Raw genomic sequence first — 16,993 nt, 5'->3', positions numbered from 1 at the left:
CAGCAACATTCCAGAGATAAAGGAAGGCCGTGGGTCGGAACTGTCCGAGACCCCCTTTGCGGCACAACAGACTGTGACGAATCATTCCTGCCTGCTGCTCCGGAGCCCACTTAGGGTAAAGAAAATGCTTTAAAAATTGAAACTATCACAGGACCTACTATAGGTAAAATGTTTGTTCTCAGAGACTACAAAGTCCAGGACTACAAAGTCCAACTTGCATTGCGCGCGCTGAGCGCGGAACGTGAATAAATATTGAAATGAGAACCACCTGTGTTTTTCAAATTGCAGATGACCTTCGAGAAAGAGGCAGGAAGCCTCGAAACGCGTCAGGTCGGCGACAGGTATCAGAGCAGCATTGCAGGATATTGTCAATGTGTGAATGCCGGATGGTACAGCCTGTTGAGAGTGCGCCCCTAAATGCTTGGATGCTTTGATGGATTATATATATATATATATATATATATATATATATATATATATATGCCACGAAGAGATCCTTTTTTTTTCTTCAAAGAACCGGAGGGACCCCATGGGGTTCTTCAAACAGGGGATTTATTTCAAAGAGCATGGGCATGACGCGTTTCAGACATTGCCTTTCTCAAATGCCCGCTCCTCCCCCGATCAACCACAGTTCCATTTAAATTCCTCCAGTCGTTCCGCCATTGGTGGCTCTCTTGATAGGCCAGTTAAAAGTCACACACAGACCTGCAATCCCAGTAGTAAACTGCAAGTCCCAGCAGGCTCTCTCACTGCATACTAGGCAAGTGACTTCAGCCGGCAATGTCTGTAAAACAAAACCATCAGGCCAACATTAAGAACGCTGTTCAGGGCTGTGGTAGTCGAAGCAGTTTAAAACAAATACTCCTCCCGAGCCCCTAAAACGCCTCAAACCACACTGATCCACTCCTTGGGTGGCCTGGAAAACGCGGATACAGTGATCCGGATTCCTTCGTGGAGTCACGAACTACAGTTAACAGCGGCACAGATACCGCGGGCGGGTGTGGTGGGTTAGAGCCTATCCATTACCATGAATATAAAGAAAGTGCCGAAGCTGCCCCGGATGACTCTGTCCTCTTGTTGAGACGGGCCTCCTCCATGTGCGCCCAGGACTTGCACACAACAAATGCCATGAAGAGATCCTTTTGCTTGAAAGAACCGGAGGCACCCCATGGGGTACTTCAAACAGGGGATTTATTTCAAAGAGCATGGGCATGACACGTTTCAGACATTGCCTTTCTCAAATGCCCGCTCCTCCCCCGATCAACCACAGTTCCGTTTAAATTCCTCCAATATATTTATATTCACAGGCCTGTGCTCTAATAAAGCAGTCATTTACTCTCTCAAGCGGGACTCAGTTTTTTCTGCTCCATCTCGCCAAATATAGCCTATCAGAACTGATCGATACCTGTGAAGTCAGATGTAACTGACAGCTAACCACTATTCCAAATCATATGCGTTAAAATGTTGGAAATAAACATCGAAAATATAACAAAAAGTACAAAAGCGTATATTTGGACAAGAGAATTTGTTTTGTCAGTAGTTGTGTACAAAATTGTAAAGTTTTTCTCTTGTGACTTTGCGATAATTGTTATAATACTTCAATCACTACCCATAGTTCTCAAAGTTTTCAATGGGTCTTTTATATTAAAATCTGCACGTTCGTAAGCTGTTTGAAAAAAAATTCACCCTTCATCCATCCAGTTACAAAGCAGCACGCAAAACGGTTTTAAAGATAACTGTTAAAAAAACAGCATATCTATTTTCAGTGATTACTAGAAATAACAAGGAAATATTTACAATTTGTGGGGATTAACTACACCATGGATAAATGTAGGAAAATTAGAAAACCCCATGAACCATAGTTAAGACAGTAATCAAGGTTTGATGAAGTCTATGGTCACGGAAGAAGCACTTTGCACATCTGTATTTATCACAGAAGGGGAGAGGCCTGGAGGCAGTATTAAAAAGTGTCAGAGGAGTCAAAGAGAGAAAGAGGAGGGGAGCAGAGAGTTTCCCATAGCCGCATTGAGATCAGCCCACAGGAAAAAAGTAGGCTAGTTTAAAAGAAAGGAAATGGAACAGAAATGGCTGACAGTATTTGCCTTGAAAAGAACAATGCCAAACTATGGAGATACATCAATCGCTTGAACTCCCAGTCTAGGAGCAGGGAGATTAACATCGCAAGTAACAAGTGGGAAGTGTATATAAAGGGACTATACACCAGAGGCCTACCGGCTGCCCAGTATGCCCTTCCCAAGAAGTTCTCGGAAACAAGTAATTACACGGAACCCCTTCCAAGAGCAAACAGGAGGAAGGATTAAAGACGATTGAGGGAAACAGCTTCTCAGAATCAGAGACAATAAGGGTGATCAGGATAATGCGAAACAATGGGGCTCCAGGACCCAATGGCATTCCAGCCCTGGTATTTAAATTAGCTCAAGCATTTGTTGCCTCAACTCTTACCCACCTATAAACCATGCTTACTCAACAGCAATAAAACCACAATCATGGAAAGGATCTGTTCTTTTCCACATCCATAAAAAGGTGATCACGCCAACCCTGCCAACTATAGGCTAGTGGCCAAGCTTGATGTAGAAGCCAAAGCCTATGCGAAATTACTACTGAAAGAGCTGGAGGCTTGGGCAACTAACAACGAAATTTTACCATTCTATCAGACCGGCTTCAGGGCAAACAGCTCAACAATGGACAACATCATGGCCCTGGCCTACCTCTCCAAACAAGCTGTCAAAGACTGGCATCCACCACTGTTTTGCTGTTTCATAGATTATAGCACAGCCTTTGACAGAGTTGATAGGGGCAAACTTTGGGGAAAATTGACAGCCTGGGGGATTCCATCAAAGCATTTGAAAGCAACCATAGCTCTTTATGAGGGGACCTGGGTTCAAGTCAAGATAAGCCCCACAGCCTTATCATCAAGAGTTGATACCAACAGTGGCCTGAAGCAGGGTTGCGTCCTGGCCCCACTATTATTTAATCTTTATACAGCAGACATGGGGAGTGCCCTGAAAGAGGCCAGTCTAGTTCCCCTGAGACTAGGCAAGGTAAGAGTGGCAATCCTCCAGTACGCTGACGACACAGTAGTGTTGGATTACACCAGCGTGGGTCTTCATAGAGCTTTAAAGGAGCTGGGAATGTACAACAAGGAAATCTGCCTGACAGTCAACCAGAGCAAAACGAAGATAATGATATTTAGTAGTTATCCCCACAAAAAACAAGCTACTTGGAATCTAGGAGACCACCAAATTGGGACAACAGCAGCTTATGATTATCTTGGGGTTTGGCTATTCGAAAGGGCTTCTCCGGCAAGACATACAAAACATTGAATTGCCAAAACCAACAGCGCAATCCTAACATTGAGATGCCTAAGCCAATGCCTGTCCAGCCAGACTGCAGATCCTATGCTGAGGGTGCTAAGGGCAAAATTAATACTGGCTATTAACTATGGCCACCTGGCATTCCCTGGTGCTTTAGACAAATTAATAGCAGTCACTCAGGTCAAAGCCCACAAATCTGTGTTACAAGCAACTAGGCATGCAAGGAATACCAGGCTATGATTGGAACTAGGGCTCTGCAGACCTGAATTGGCCCTTCAGGGAGACCTCATTAAGTACTACATCAGGTTCCTCAAAGCCTCGAATAACACTCTGAAATATCACATGGCAACAATCTTTAGAGAAGAGGACTCCCCCTGGCATATCAAGTTGGGCAAAGCACTAGGGACACTAAATATGGATGCTGATAGTCTTTCTCTACCTGATATCTCGCAAAAGGCCTGGTCAAATACCATGAAACGGCAAGTCCGCTGCATTTCGTTCAAAAAGGATCGAGCTGCAGACCGCCATAATACCATCACAATGGCACTGGACGAGTCCTATACTTTGGGGAAAGCTCAACAGTATCTACGGGAAGCACTAGGGGTCCAAGCTCGCAGGAAAATCCTTTTTATTAGGCTCACGGCCCTTAGAATTTCAGATTTTGACCCAGTATGTGTGTGAGAAGATGGTGCATTCTCCTGTCGGCTATGTAACTATCACAGGGAATCCTGGTTTCACCGTTCATGTTGCTGTCCTAAACTGATGAGTGAACGATAAAGGCTGCTTCGTCCTATATTAAGGGACTCTGGCACCAGATCGTGTAAGGGTGCGTCAGACTGGTGTCTTTCGGAAACAAAAACATATATTCTCGCAGGAGTGGCAAAGTTTATCCATTTAATTAGACAGGCCTTAGAAGCGAGTTTAAATGCACTATCCTCAGCTCTTGAAACTCAGAGACTGTTTATTGGACAATAAGGGATCGGCAATAACATCAATGGGCAAAGAAGAGACAGATAGTTATTTTTAATGTGTTTTATTGTAATATTGGTGTAACATGAAACCAACCTCCAGTCTAAAGGCAAAAAGGATCTCGTAACAAGAAGGGGGAGGCATGGAAAGTATCTCGTAACAAGAAGGGGGAGGCATGGGGGTGGGCATTGATTGATTTTAGCTACTTTTACTGTAAAGATTTTAAATAAACGAACGGTTAATAAAGATACTTCATAAACTTCATACTTCATAAATATTTATCACAAAAGGGGAGAGGCCTGGAGGCAGTATTAAAAAGTGCCAGAGGAGTCAAAAAGAGAAAGAGAAGGGTAGCAGAGTGCATGCGAAGTAGAGGGGACATGTGGGATAGGAATAGGGCAGTGCAAAATTAAGGCTTAAAGACAGAGCTCAAAAAAATATATATATTGAACATTAAGGATTGCAATGCAAATAAATTACTTTTTTTGCAAAGTTAGTTGGATTCAATTCAGATTTCAAAAGAGCTCTGTTGTACCAGCCACTGAGTTGTAAAATCTGGATAGAATAACAAATGTGCCAACACATGTGCATATAATCTCTATAGGAAATTTTGTTTATTTTTCGGTTGAGTGTTGGCCAAACCCTTTTGATTTTGATAAAATCAATATGCATGTAATCTGCGTGCTTTAACCCCTTCGCTGCGGCGGAAATTCCGCCGCAGCACTGGGGGGTGCGGGGGGGCAGTGCGGTGGCGCGGTGCTCATGACGGAGTGGTTCCGTCATGACTCCACCCACGGCGCTAATCGCCCGCACAGGCGGGGAATTAGCGCCGCGTGGGTGGCGCGGCCGCCAACGGCCGCAGCATGACGGAACCACTCCGTCATGAGCACACGGCAACCGTGGCTCATGACGGCGTGGTTCCGTCATGAGCACGGAACGAGTTAAACCAACTCTGTTCTTCAAAGGTTTTGTTAGTCATTCGCATTTTTACTCTGCATACCACACCATACACCATGTGGCACGGGGTCACCCCATTTCAGTTATTGGCTAACTGCTCTGTGAGTGATGGTATTTTACTCTTTCACACAAAAAGTAATCCACATGTACAAAACATTCACAAGCATTTCCAAATATAAAGGTATGCAGCCTATTCCTTAGCATTTGTTTTTGCCAGTGCTTGTTTTATCATGGGTAGACGTTGTGGATAATCTGAAACCTGACTAAATGTTACTATTCAGTAGGCCAATGAACCTAAGCCCTAAATGATAAATTCTCCTGTTAGGGGTTTAGTGTAAGCAATCTTCCTTCAAACTTCACTTTTCAGGGATTCACTTAATTATTTTTTTGATAATCAAGTTTATTAAGTTTTTGCAGATCAAAAAAACATTGGTAGCAATCAGACACGTCATACAGATACATTATATTAAATGGAATATGATGTAGACTCATTCAACACTTGTGGGCGAAACCCTGTCCCCGCCGGTTGCTCACCACATACACGACCATTTGGACCCTTCACACTGGCGATAAATTAAACCATTTGCCCCATATTTTGCCAAAGAGGTCTGAGCAACCACGGACCTCGAAGAGGGGCTCCTCTTGGGTACCACACCAGTCCACCCCCCGCCTCCAGCTCCTCATGGTGGGCGGCCTGGTCTGGGACCAAAGCGTAGTGATATCACGCTTTGCCACCGCCACTGCCGTGCCCAGAAAGCGCTTGTCGGCCCGTGATCCATCAAGGCCATCGAACACTCCCAGGATCTGGCGTAGCGGGTCGTGAGGGACCTCTCACCCTAGAGCTTGTGTAAGTTCACATTCCACCCCCGGCCCAGAACGGCGCAAGCGCGGGGCATTGCCACACCATGTGGTAGAAATCGGCTGGGGCGTGGCTGCAGCGCGGGCACGCTGGGAAGGGCCGCAGGCAGGCACTGAACATGCGTGCTGGAGTGACGTATGCCGTGTGGAGGTAATAGAGTTGGACTAGACGCAACTTGGAGGAGGTCATCAGGGTCTTGGGTGCCATAAAGGCCTCCCTCCAGTCCGCGTTTTCCAGGGGACCCAGCCACCCCTCCCACCGGGCTCAGAGCGAGTCTAAGGACGCGGGACCGTTGTTCACCAAGGAGTGGTAAATCCATGACACCCCCCTCTGCCCAGGTTCCCCATCATCACTTTGGCCTCCAGTGGACTATATTCGGGGAAGGAGGTGGGAGACGGAATGTGGGCCTGGAGAGCGTGCCTCCATTGCAAATATTTGTAGAATTGGGAGGAGTGGAGGGAGTGGCGGTGTTGTAGGTCTGCAAACGATCTGACATGGTCCCCCACCCAAACGTTCCCAAGCAGCGAGATCCCGATATGGTCCCATTTACGGAAGTTTTGGAGGGACGAGATCTCCTCTAGCTGGGCCCCGCTCCACAGAGGCGTCTGTCTGGTGAGTTTCTGATCCCATTTAATGTACCGTAGGGCAGTTCACCATGTCATGAGTACCATTCTAGTGATAGGGGGGAGAGCCAGTGGGACTGGGCTCCCATACAGGTAGGAATGGATTTGCGCAAAATCCATCGACCAGAGCTCCACTCGGTACACCGGGTCGGACCAGCCTCCCACAAACCAGTCGTGGTTCACGATCAGCCTCGTGGCCAGATAGTAGAGTTGGAGATGGTCACCCCCATTCCTCCATCATAAGGAGGTATGCGGCAATGCGCTAGGGACACACGCAGTCTGCCTCCTCCCCATAGAAAGCGGATGAGGACACCGTCCAACTCCCGAAACCAGCCGCCGGGGAGATGAGTGGTCATGTTTTGTAAGATGTATAGGAAGCGGGGGAGGACCATCATTTTGAAAAGGGCACTCCTACCAAGGGAATTAAGGGGAAGGGTCTGCTATCTTCTGAGGTCTGCCTTGGCTTTAGTGACCAGGGGCATGATGTTCAAGGCCCACTCGAGCTCCGGGAGGAGGGCCACCCACACCCCCAGGTACTTGAAGGATTGCCTCTGCAGGGTATGGTCATCTGCCAGTCGAAGCACGCCCGGGACGAGTGCAAGGGAACTAGGGTGGACTTCGCCGGGTTGAGCCTGAGGCCAGAGACCCGTTCAAAAGCCAAAAGGGTGTCCAGGCATCGCGGGCCAGAGCTCTCCGGGTCTGCCAGGAAAAGGAGGACGTCGTCAGCGTACAGGGCAATTTTGTCGATCTGGTGTGGATCCCAGGCCCAGCCGCAGATGAGGGGGTCCTGACGGATGAGGGAAGCTAGGGGTTCCATTGCTAGTGTGAATAGAAGCGGCGAGAGCAGGCAGCCCTGGCGGGTGCCCCTCCGGATGGGGATGGGGAACGCCTCTGAAACCCTCGCCTTGGGGGCATAGCAAAGGACCCGGATGAGGCGTCGGAAAGGGAGGCCAAAGCCTATCCTCTCCAACACGTCCCCCAGGTAGCCCCAGTCCACCGTATCAAATGCTTTTTCAAAGTCTATGAAAAGCAGTGCAAGATATGGGGTGAGGAGATGGTGATGCGCAAGGGCGAGATGGAGACGGCGTATGCAGTGCCGGGTCCCTCTGTCAGGCATGAAGCCTCATTGATCGGGGTGCACCAGTTCTTGCAAGTGGGGACGTAGCCGTTGGGCCACCACAGTGGCGAAGAGCTTTACTTCCGTATTGATAAGGGAGATGGGATGGTAGTCCGTACACACGAGGGAGCGCGGCTGCATCTTCGGGAGGACTACAATAGTGGCCACATCGGTCTCTGGTGGGAAGGCCCCCACCTCGACTACGTGCTTAAACAGATCTTGTATGTGCAGGACCAACGTGTCTCGGTAGGCCGCGTAGTATTCTTGGGGGTAACCGTCGGGCCCGGGCATTTTGCCGGAGCGCAACAGTGAGATAGCCCCGTCCGGTCCAGGGAGTCGGAGTCCGTTTGGGAGAGGCAGGGCAGCTGAGTCCCAGTCTCAGACAGCAAAGCTGCCTATGAGGTCCGGGGATCTCTACAGGTTGCCATAGGGTCACTTTTTGGCTCGATATATTCTGTAATTGAGGGCAACGTAGCGCCTAAAGAGCCAGATGGTTGTAGGTATGAGTTGCTGTTTGGGTGGAAAGTTATGGACTTTCGGCGCTACAATTGTCAGGGCCCAATTTAATTGTGGCACATTCCTCGTAAATGGCTACACCCAAGAGCCATTGTAGAGTTGAGTATGAGGAAAGATAGAGGGTAGTGCCCTCTTAATTTATCAACGTTGATAAATAATAAACGTCAAAGGATTTTTCGAATAATTATCACGTATTTGGTTTTATTTGTATTTCTATAGATAAAGTGCAGATATAAATTATAAAGAGAAAAGCCGACACGTGTTTCGCCCTAGTGGCCCATTGGCTGTGGGCTTTTTCAAGGCTAAGTGGTAGAGTTGCAGAAATAGGGATTAAAGTTTGATTGCGATAGTTAGATGGAGTAGAGAAAAATAGGGACACAGTGTGAGAGAGGGAGAAAGGAAGAAAAATTATTTACCAAAGAGAAGAGATAGTGGTTTGGGAAGAGAGAGACATGAAGGGGGTAAGGACAAGGGAGAGAAGGAAAAATTGAGAAAAGAAGAGAGAAAAGAAAACATAAGAACAATTGAGAAGGGAAACAAAAAAGGGGGATTACATGATTAAACTTATTAGCAAAGACATACAACTGTTATATATAACATTGCATAGGAGAGAATATCATGTTGAGTATTGATATACATGATAATTGTAAAGCCATATATAGAAACAGTATATTAATGAACAACAGATACAGTTACCATATTAGATACATGTGGACATGAGTGGGAAAGTAAGAAAAACAAAACAAAAAACTTTACAGTGATATCACCAGTATTGTCGAGGACATGTTAGGTGCAAGGTCATGTATGGAGCAAATATATATAAACAGGTAAAATAACATATTGCAACAGGTATGGTTTTAACCATAGTAACAGACTTGTACCGTTTTTTGATGTTTCAATTAGGAAGACAAACCTCGATTCATGTTCATTTTGCCACTTGATCTTGGTTGCGTTACCGTGTTTTCTTTTCTTTCTCACCGTTTTTTGAGGTCTTAATTAGGAAGGCTAACCTTGATTTATGTTCATTTTGCACTTTGACAATACACTTGACCTTTTTAGATTTTTGATGATAGTACAAGTCTGTTACTATGGTTAAAACCATACCTGTTGCAATATGTTATTTTACCTGTTTATATATATTTGCTCCATACATGACCTTGCACTTAACATGTCCTCGACAATACTGGTGATATCACTGTAAAGTTTTTTGTTTTGTTTTTCTTACTTTCCCACTCATGTCCACATGTATCTAATATGGTAACTGTATCTGTTGTTCATTAATATACTGTTTCTATATATGGCTTTACAATTATCATGTATATCAATACTCAACATGATATTCTCTCCTATGCAATGTTATATATAACAGTTGTATGTCATTGCTAATAAGTATAATCATGTAATCCCCTTTTTTGTTTCCCTTCTCAATTGTTCTTATGTTTTCTTTTCTCTCTTCTTTTCTCAATTTTTCCTTCTCTCCCTTGTCCTTACCCCCTTCGTGTCTCTCTCTTCCCAAACCACTATCTCTTCTCTTCGGTAAATAATTTTTCTTCCTTTCTCTCTCTCTCACACTGTGTCCCTATTTTTCTCTAATCTATCTAACTATCGCAATCAAACTTTAATCCCTATTTCTGCAACTCTTCCACTTTAGCCTTGAAAGAGCCCACGGCCAATGGGCCACTAGGGCGAAACACGTGTCGGCTTTTCTCTTTATAATTTATATCTGCACTTTATCTATAGAAATACAAATAAAACCAAATACGTGATAATTATTCGAAAAATCCTTTGACGTTTATTATTTATCAACGTTGATAAATTAAGAGGGCACTACCCTCGATCTTTCCTCATATCGCAGAGACCCAGGGCCGAGGACCAGTCAGATAGGCGTTTTGCAGAGGCAAGGCGGGCTGCCGATGGGGTACCGGTCGTGTCGCGTGAGGGCTGTAAGTCGGCGTTGAAGTCACCTCCTAGTACTGTCAGGACTTGTGGGAAGGAGGAAAGCACCAGTGTGAGGCAGTGGAGGGCAGGGGCCATGACGGCGGGACGGATGTATGTGCATAGAAGATTAATGGGGTGTCCCTCAATCCTACCCGTCAGGGCCACATAGCGGCCTTGTGCGTCTGCGTCGACTTGTGTCAGGGTGAAGGGCAGCCCTTTCCGGAGTAGAATGGCCACCCCCCGGGAGCCCCACGTGAACCCACAGTGCCAGACCCTGTCGAACCCATACCGGGCGAGGAAATTGCATTGTGAGCCCAGGAGATGTGTTTCCTGCAGAAAGAGGATATCCGGTGCATTCCGGTGGGCGCTTCGTAGGACAACAGTGCGTTTTATGCGATCCAGCAGGCCGTTGACATTCCACAAAAGAACGTGGAGGGACCTAGGTAGGGTGGTCGCCATCGTGGTGGGTGATATAGGGAAGAGGAGGTGCAAGCGTAGGCAGTGTCAGGTCCCGGTGGGAACATGTTCCCTTAGCCGGGGCTTCTGGGCAGGCGGTGTGCTTCGAGGTGAGTCTTGTGTCGTCACCAGTGGCGTGTATGCATGTGTGGCTACCAGAAGGAACAGAGAACATTGGCCCGTGGGCGGCTAAAAGCAACAAACGAACTGGAGACAATGGTCTGCCCCCCCTTGTCCCCCAACTCCCCCCACCCTACACTTCCGAACGTGAAGCATCTGTCGCCCTGAAAAGGAAAACAAGTTAAACAACAAGAAGTCTGGTCGCTAAGCTAGAACGATTAGTGGAACATGACTGTGGCAGAGACGGACCCCCCTCCATGTGATTGGATAAGAGAATCGTGAACAGCTGCAACTACGCATTGGGCAAATAAACACAAAGAATGCAAATTGAGTCCAGGGAGTGAAGGAGGGAGTAGTTCATGAAACTATTGGTTTCGAGGAGAGTAGATCACCCCCTCGTGGGAAGTTCGAAGACCATCGCCTTTTTGGCGCCTCAGAGGGTTATGAGAAAGCGCTCTCGCCATGTGCTAACGTTCAGGTGAACTCAGATTCTCTGGTTCCTTGGATCATCGGGCTCCTAGACAGGTCAGAGTCGGAAATGGTGTGGTGCAAATTGTTCGAGGGACCTGGGCGGTCACTCAAGTCAATCAGTGAGGTGGCCGGGCTGGGAGTGTTGGAACCTCGGGTCGAGGCTCGGGATGGAGGGTGCTGGGATGTCGCACCCGGAGAGCGGGATGCCTTCCTATGACGGTCGGTCTTCCTGCGGGACCTTGTCCGGCACCACTGGGGTTTGGGGAGGGTCGAGTGTGGCTGTTGAGGAGCCCATTGGGTGGAGGAGGAAGCCGGCCAGGGCAGAAGGGGCCTTTCCTCCGTGAGCCAGGTCCACGCCACCTGAGGGTTATCAAAGAAAGGGGTCTTGTTTTGGAAGATGACCACGAGCCGGACCGGGAAGAGGAGACCGTATCGGAGACCCATGTTGTGAAGCTTCTGTTTGACCTCATCGTAGGTCCGACGCTGGGCCTGCACCTCCCTGGTGTAATCCGGGAAAACCATGATCTTGCCATTCTGAGAGTGCAGTGGCCCCGTGCCCTGGCGGCCCCAAGGATGGCGTCTCTGTCTCGAAAGTTGAGGACACTCAAGATTATGGGTCGGGCAGGGGTCCCAGGCAGAGGCCTGGGCACCAAGGAGCAGTGAGCCTGTTTAACAGCAAACCATGGTGACAAGGCATCCAAGAGCATCCAAGAGCACACCCAGGTCTCCACGAGCGTGTCGGCGTGGCCTTGCTCCACTCCCTCGGGAAACCCCAGGAGACACAGATTATTCCTCCTCGATCTATTTTCGGCGTCCTCAGCCCTACGGTGGAGCTCCGAGGTCTGGGTCTGGAGACGGGCCACCTGAGTCTTAAGTTGGCTGATGTCGTCATCCGCCGCGGAGATACGGGATTCCGCCTCCGTGATGCGCGCTGTTGTGTTGCTCAGATCCTGACGAATGAGAGCCACATCCACCCTCACCTCGCCGATCTTAGATTCTACTGAGGCCTGAGAGATGGTTATCGCCTGAAGGATGGTTGGAGGGATCTCCCCCGGCAGCGCCCGGCATGCCTGGTATTTCGCCTCCCGGGTCCCGGTCCGACGTGGTGATTGATTGATTGATTTATGATTTTATATAGCGCTGAATCACCTCAAGGGGTATCTCTGCGCTTGTAACAGTCCTACTGCATCGGCGAACTGATTAAAAGAGATAGGTTTTAAGGAGCTTTCTGAAATGAAAGATAGTCATGTCAGCACGGAGATGTTGTGGTCGTTCATTCCGGAAAACCAGAGCCAGATAAGAAAAAGCTTTACCGCCAGTACGCGATTTTTTGATTCTGGGGATAGAAAGTAAACATTTACATGGTGAATTGATCCATTTTCGTTTGGGTTTGAGGGACCAGATTCTGGACGGGTGGTTTCTGCCCATCTCGGGTGGGTGGCTGATCCATTGGGGAGCAAGTGTGGGAGGGGGGTCCACCGGACACCTAGGCCGTCAATGCTCGGGCCCAGGCATCCAAGTCCAACCCCTCGGGTCCCCGATGGGGGCAGAAGTGAGCCGTGTCTCCGAACCACCCTCGGGGTCAGGCAGAGCTCCTCAGCGAAGGGTGACCAGGCTGGCCAGACACCCACCACCACCACCTGTCTCCAGCCTGTCCCCAAAGTCTGAAGCAGATGACTTCACCTCCGATGGAACCACCCATAGCAGTGAGGGGCCCCGGGAGGGGCTAACGCTCGCAGCGGAGCCTGTGGCCCACACAAACTATCCAGAGCAGATGGGGCAGAGTGCGATCAAGGATGGAGAGGGCACCGTGCCCCCCCTCATAACAACCTCTGCCGGACCCAGGCCTCCTCAATGAGGGCAGTCAAGTGGCGGGCCACGGTCTGTATGGAACGCCCGTTGCAGCCCCGGGGGCCAGCGAACCCAGGAGCCGGCGGGCCCAGCATCAAAGAGGAGGCCTCCACGGCGCTCCAGTACAACAGTGGCAGATGGAGGACTCAGTTAAGTACAGGGGGGGCCAGTCCAAGGCGATGTAGTCCCAGGCCGGTGGATTCGCGAAGGCACCCCCAGAAAGAAGCGTGCCACTGGAAGGGGGGGCCAGGCCACTGATGTCCTTGCTCCTCCTGCACCTGCCACCCGACCTGGTGGCCGAACCCTACCCCCAGCATCTCAGCCACCAGGGCCACCACCTCGGGCAGGACGCCCCCAGAATCCAGGGCCCTAGGGAGGGCAGCCGCCCCGACCAGTCTGACTTGGCCAATAAGGCAGCGCGGGATAGCCAGGAGAAGTCGCCCAGCAGGGCCCCCACCTCAACACCACCGGAGGCGCCCTCAGGGGAGGAGGAAATGGGAGGGGGGCGAAGCACTGTCCTGTCACCTCGGCCGCCACCCGACTTAGTGGCCGATCCCCTCCACTCACCGTCTGTGTGGGGCCCGAGGGCCGTTGCTGAAATCTAGGCGGTCCCACAGCAGCTGCTCCACTTCGCCAGTCAGGTCCCTCAGGTGGAGAACACAGCAGCCCCAGAAGCAGAGCTGTGCCCCCCGCGGCCTCAGGGGGTGATGCGTGACTCTCTCCCAGTCACAGCGGCAATTCCAGGCCGCAAAGAACGGTCTCGACGAGCGCCACTGTCCGGAGGTAACAGCCGAGGCGCGGCGGGCTTCACTTGGTTGCAGTCCGCTCAGCGCAGCGGGGCACCAGTGCAGGCCGCTGCGGATGGCAGCACCGACTCCCACGGTCACCTAACGCTGCCCCAGCACCGGAGGGTCCCTGGGGGTCCTGGGAGGAAGGCGTCTTTGCTGAGGGCTCCGATGGCGGGTTTGAGCAGGCACGGCCGCCAGGCAGGGGAACGTCCTTTTAAGCGCGGTGAGCCGCCAGTGCGCCATTTTGAAGAGCTGGGGCCGGCGGAGGAGAGAAGACCGTTCACAGCAGAGTCCGATCCGCTCGCGAGAGGGATCGGAGCGGAGCGGACAGTGCGGAGGATCAAGTTCCTCATCTGGAGAAGGTAGGTTGCAGTCTGAGGACTAGAAGTGCTGACACACCATATTTACACCTCCAACACTGCGATGCCTGATTTTAAGCACACTTATTGTGTCACTGACAGAAATACTACTGACACTAGAGTGGTCCTCACTCTCAGGATGTACTACCTGACTGCCACCTGCTATCTTAGAGGTTTGTAATGTCTATGCAGAATGTGCTATCTGTATCAATCCACGGGCCACATTACAGCTGTAGTGCCCCATTTCCACTTGGAGTTTGACAGTACTCCTTGAAAACACAGATGTCGCATGTGCAAGTCTGATTATTGACCTTGTCAATCTATCAATGGAGGCAGACTGTTGCCATTCCCTACGTCTCTGATGTGCATGGTCTTTATTAAGATCTGTGCATAGAGGCTTTAATGCATCTGCAAGATTGTCAATCTTTACATTCATGGTAGTGTGATTTTCAGCTAGGGTTGTGGCAACATTTTCTAATCCTGTGGTTATACTATGTCCAATAATTCTACTTTTGTACAAACAGCTGTTTTTGATTCTGTTGCAGGTGCTGAACTTTGAGCATCGATGCCTCCAAGCCACCAAACTACAGGTTCCTGGATCACATTCTGTATGCTTCCTGCACCCACTATATTTGCTGACTGTGGGTGTACTTGCACTGTGGGGCACATGTTATGCAATTGGGGGGGATGATGTCATGGCTGTCATCATCTATTAGGTCGTCAAGTTGCATTTGGGAATCCTCAAGCCCCTCGCCTTCAAAAGCATCACTCCCATGGGCATCTGTTTGAAAATTGAATCATTATTATGTTTTGTACTATGGCTATGTAAGGTGTGTTTCCTTTTGTTGTGTTGGAACAATAAACTTTAGAAAAATCACATCAGCCTATAGTGAACGTACTACGGGGCATATCAGCAACACCCGGCGATAATTATCGCTCAGCGCTCTTAGCGTGAGGATAATTATCGCCGGGTAACGTGGATTTTTATCGCTGAGATACCGTGCTATTAGCAACGCTTATCTCCTCAGCGATTAAAATCCTCACTCTAACTGCCTAAAGTGAGATTATCGCTGGAAACCCAGCGATAATCTCACGCAATGTGGCGTTAGCTTGCTGATAGGGACTCACAAACTTAGCTATGATATCCACCTTCCATAGGATATCATGGCTAAGTCAGTCCTGAAGCAGGTGTAAGGAAAGTAGCGATAACAGGGGTTATCGCTACTTTTCCTGCCGCTATGCTTCATAGCGTGGGGCTTGATGATAGGAGAAATGTCGCTTAGCGACATTTTTCCTGTCATATTAGGTCAGGAACGCCCACTTTGCAGCTCATTAGAGATGCAAAGCTGGGCGTTAGAAATCCCCACGCTATAGCAAGGTTTCACGCGTTAGCGTGGCCTTGCTAATTAGGCGATAAAATTATCGCCGCTTTTCGGCCGAAAACGGCCGCAAAAGCGGCGATAATTTTTTATCGCCAGCTTGTAAATATGCCCCTACATCTCTCATGATGCACTGTGAATGAGCAAATGTTATTTAGTTCCACTGCAATTTATATGCCATTCTTGTTTGATATACACACATGCACACAATCCTATGCTATATTAATGTGTATCTGCAAAGCCTATCAAGTCTTGTAGCAAACTTACCATAAGAGGTACTCAGAACTTCTGATGTGTCAATTTTGCCAAAGCCTTTCACTGACGCAGGTTCCAAAGTTTTTTCCACAAGTTCCTCAAGTGCAGTGGTGGGTAGGAAAGTGGGGTGATGTCCTCCAGTTACTCTGGCCTCAGTTAGATGGCTTGCTACTTTCTACTTTGTTCTGGATCTGAGGTCATGCCATCTTTTACCGATTTCCTCGATGGATCCCTGTGTGACTCACGCTGTCTTTATTTTCTGCTGCATTGCCTTCCGTATGTTTTTTCGAGAATCTGGCACTGCGAGGGATACTTTTGAAAACAATTCATCACTGTGGGAGACACATTGCTCATTAGGTATCTCCAGTTCCTTTTTCTGAAATTGTAGCTTTTATTTTCTGGCCCCAACCTCCTTGCCTTTATCCTTTCTTGACATTTTCAAGAACTTTAAGGGTGGATGGCAAACCCTCAGGGAGATTAAGAACAGATTCTCACACACACTTCCATCAGCAATCCTCTCCACTGTTCACTGGTGAACTACTTTCTGAATGTGATGTCATGAGCAGATGTATCACTCGTCATTTGCGAGCTGATTCTCTATGTAGGTCATCTCTATTTTAAATTCACTAAACAGCGAACCAAATGAATATCGAATTTCTAAGTCACCTGAAATTAATTTCATACATTCCAAATTGTAATTATGAATTTGCGAATCACAAAAAAATGCAAATATGTAATTGCTATTTGGAAAATTCATTCACATGCCACGACGTTCTTTACAAATCCATGTAGCTGCTTCTCATTCCCTCTGTTCTCATTACCTTTGTTCTCTCCCTCTCCAGCTCTCTTTCTCGATCTCCTTTCTTTCTCTTTGTTCCTCCTCCATTATGTCGCTTTGCCACAGTCACTAAAGCTCTCTGTTTCTTACTATCGCCTACTCTCACCTTCCTCCCGTGTTATCCTGCTCTCCCTCTCTCAGCTCTTGAACTCCCCCATCTCC

At 48.7% G+C, this 16,993-nt stretch overlaps 1 protein-coding gene across 1 annotated transcript in view; it reads left to right on the top strand.

The window, feature by feature from the left end:
- LOC146799074 (uncharacterized) overlaps positions 1-15,120 on the top strand; it is a 94,571-nt gene extending 79,451 nt beyond the window's left edge. The window contains exon 3 of the transcript XR_014968841.1: positions 14,905-15,120. The gene's annotated coding sequence lies outside the window, so the exon portion shown is untranslated. The remainder of the gene's footprint in view (positions 1-14,904) is intronic.
- Positions 15,121-16,993: the final 1,873 nt, after the last annotated feature.

Source organism: Triturus cristatus, chromosome 9 (genome assembly GCF_964204655.1).
Source record: "Triturus cristatus chromosome 9, aTriCri1.1, whole genome shotgun sequence".
Lineage (NCBI taxonomy): Eukaryota > Metazoa > Chordata > Amphibia > Caudata > Salamandridae > Triturus > Triturus cristatus.
The sequence above is the reverse complement of the archived record's forward strand: the minus strand, read 5'-3'. Positions and strand labels throughout refer to the sequence as shown.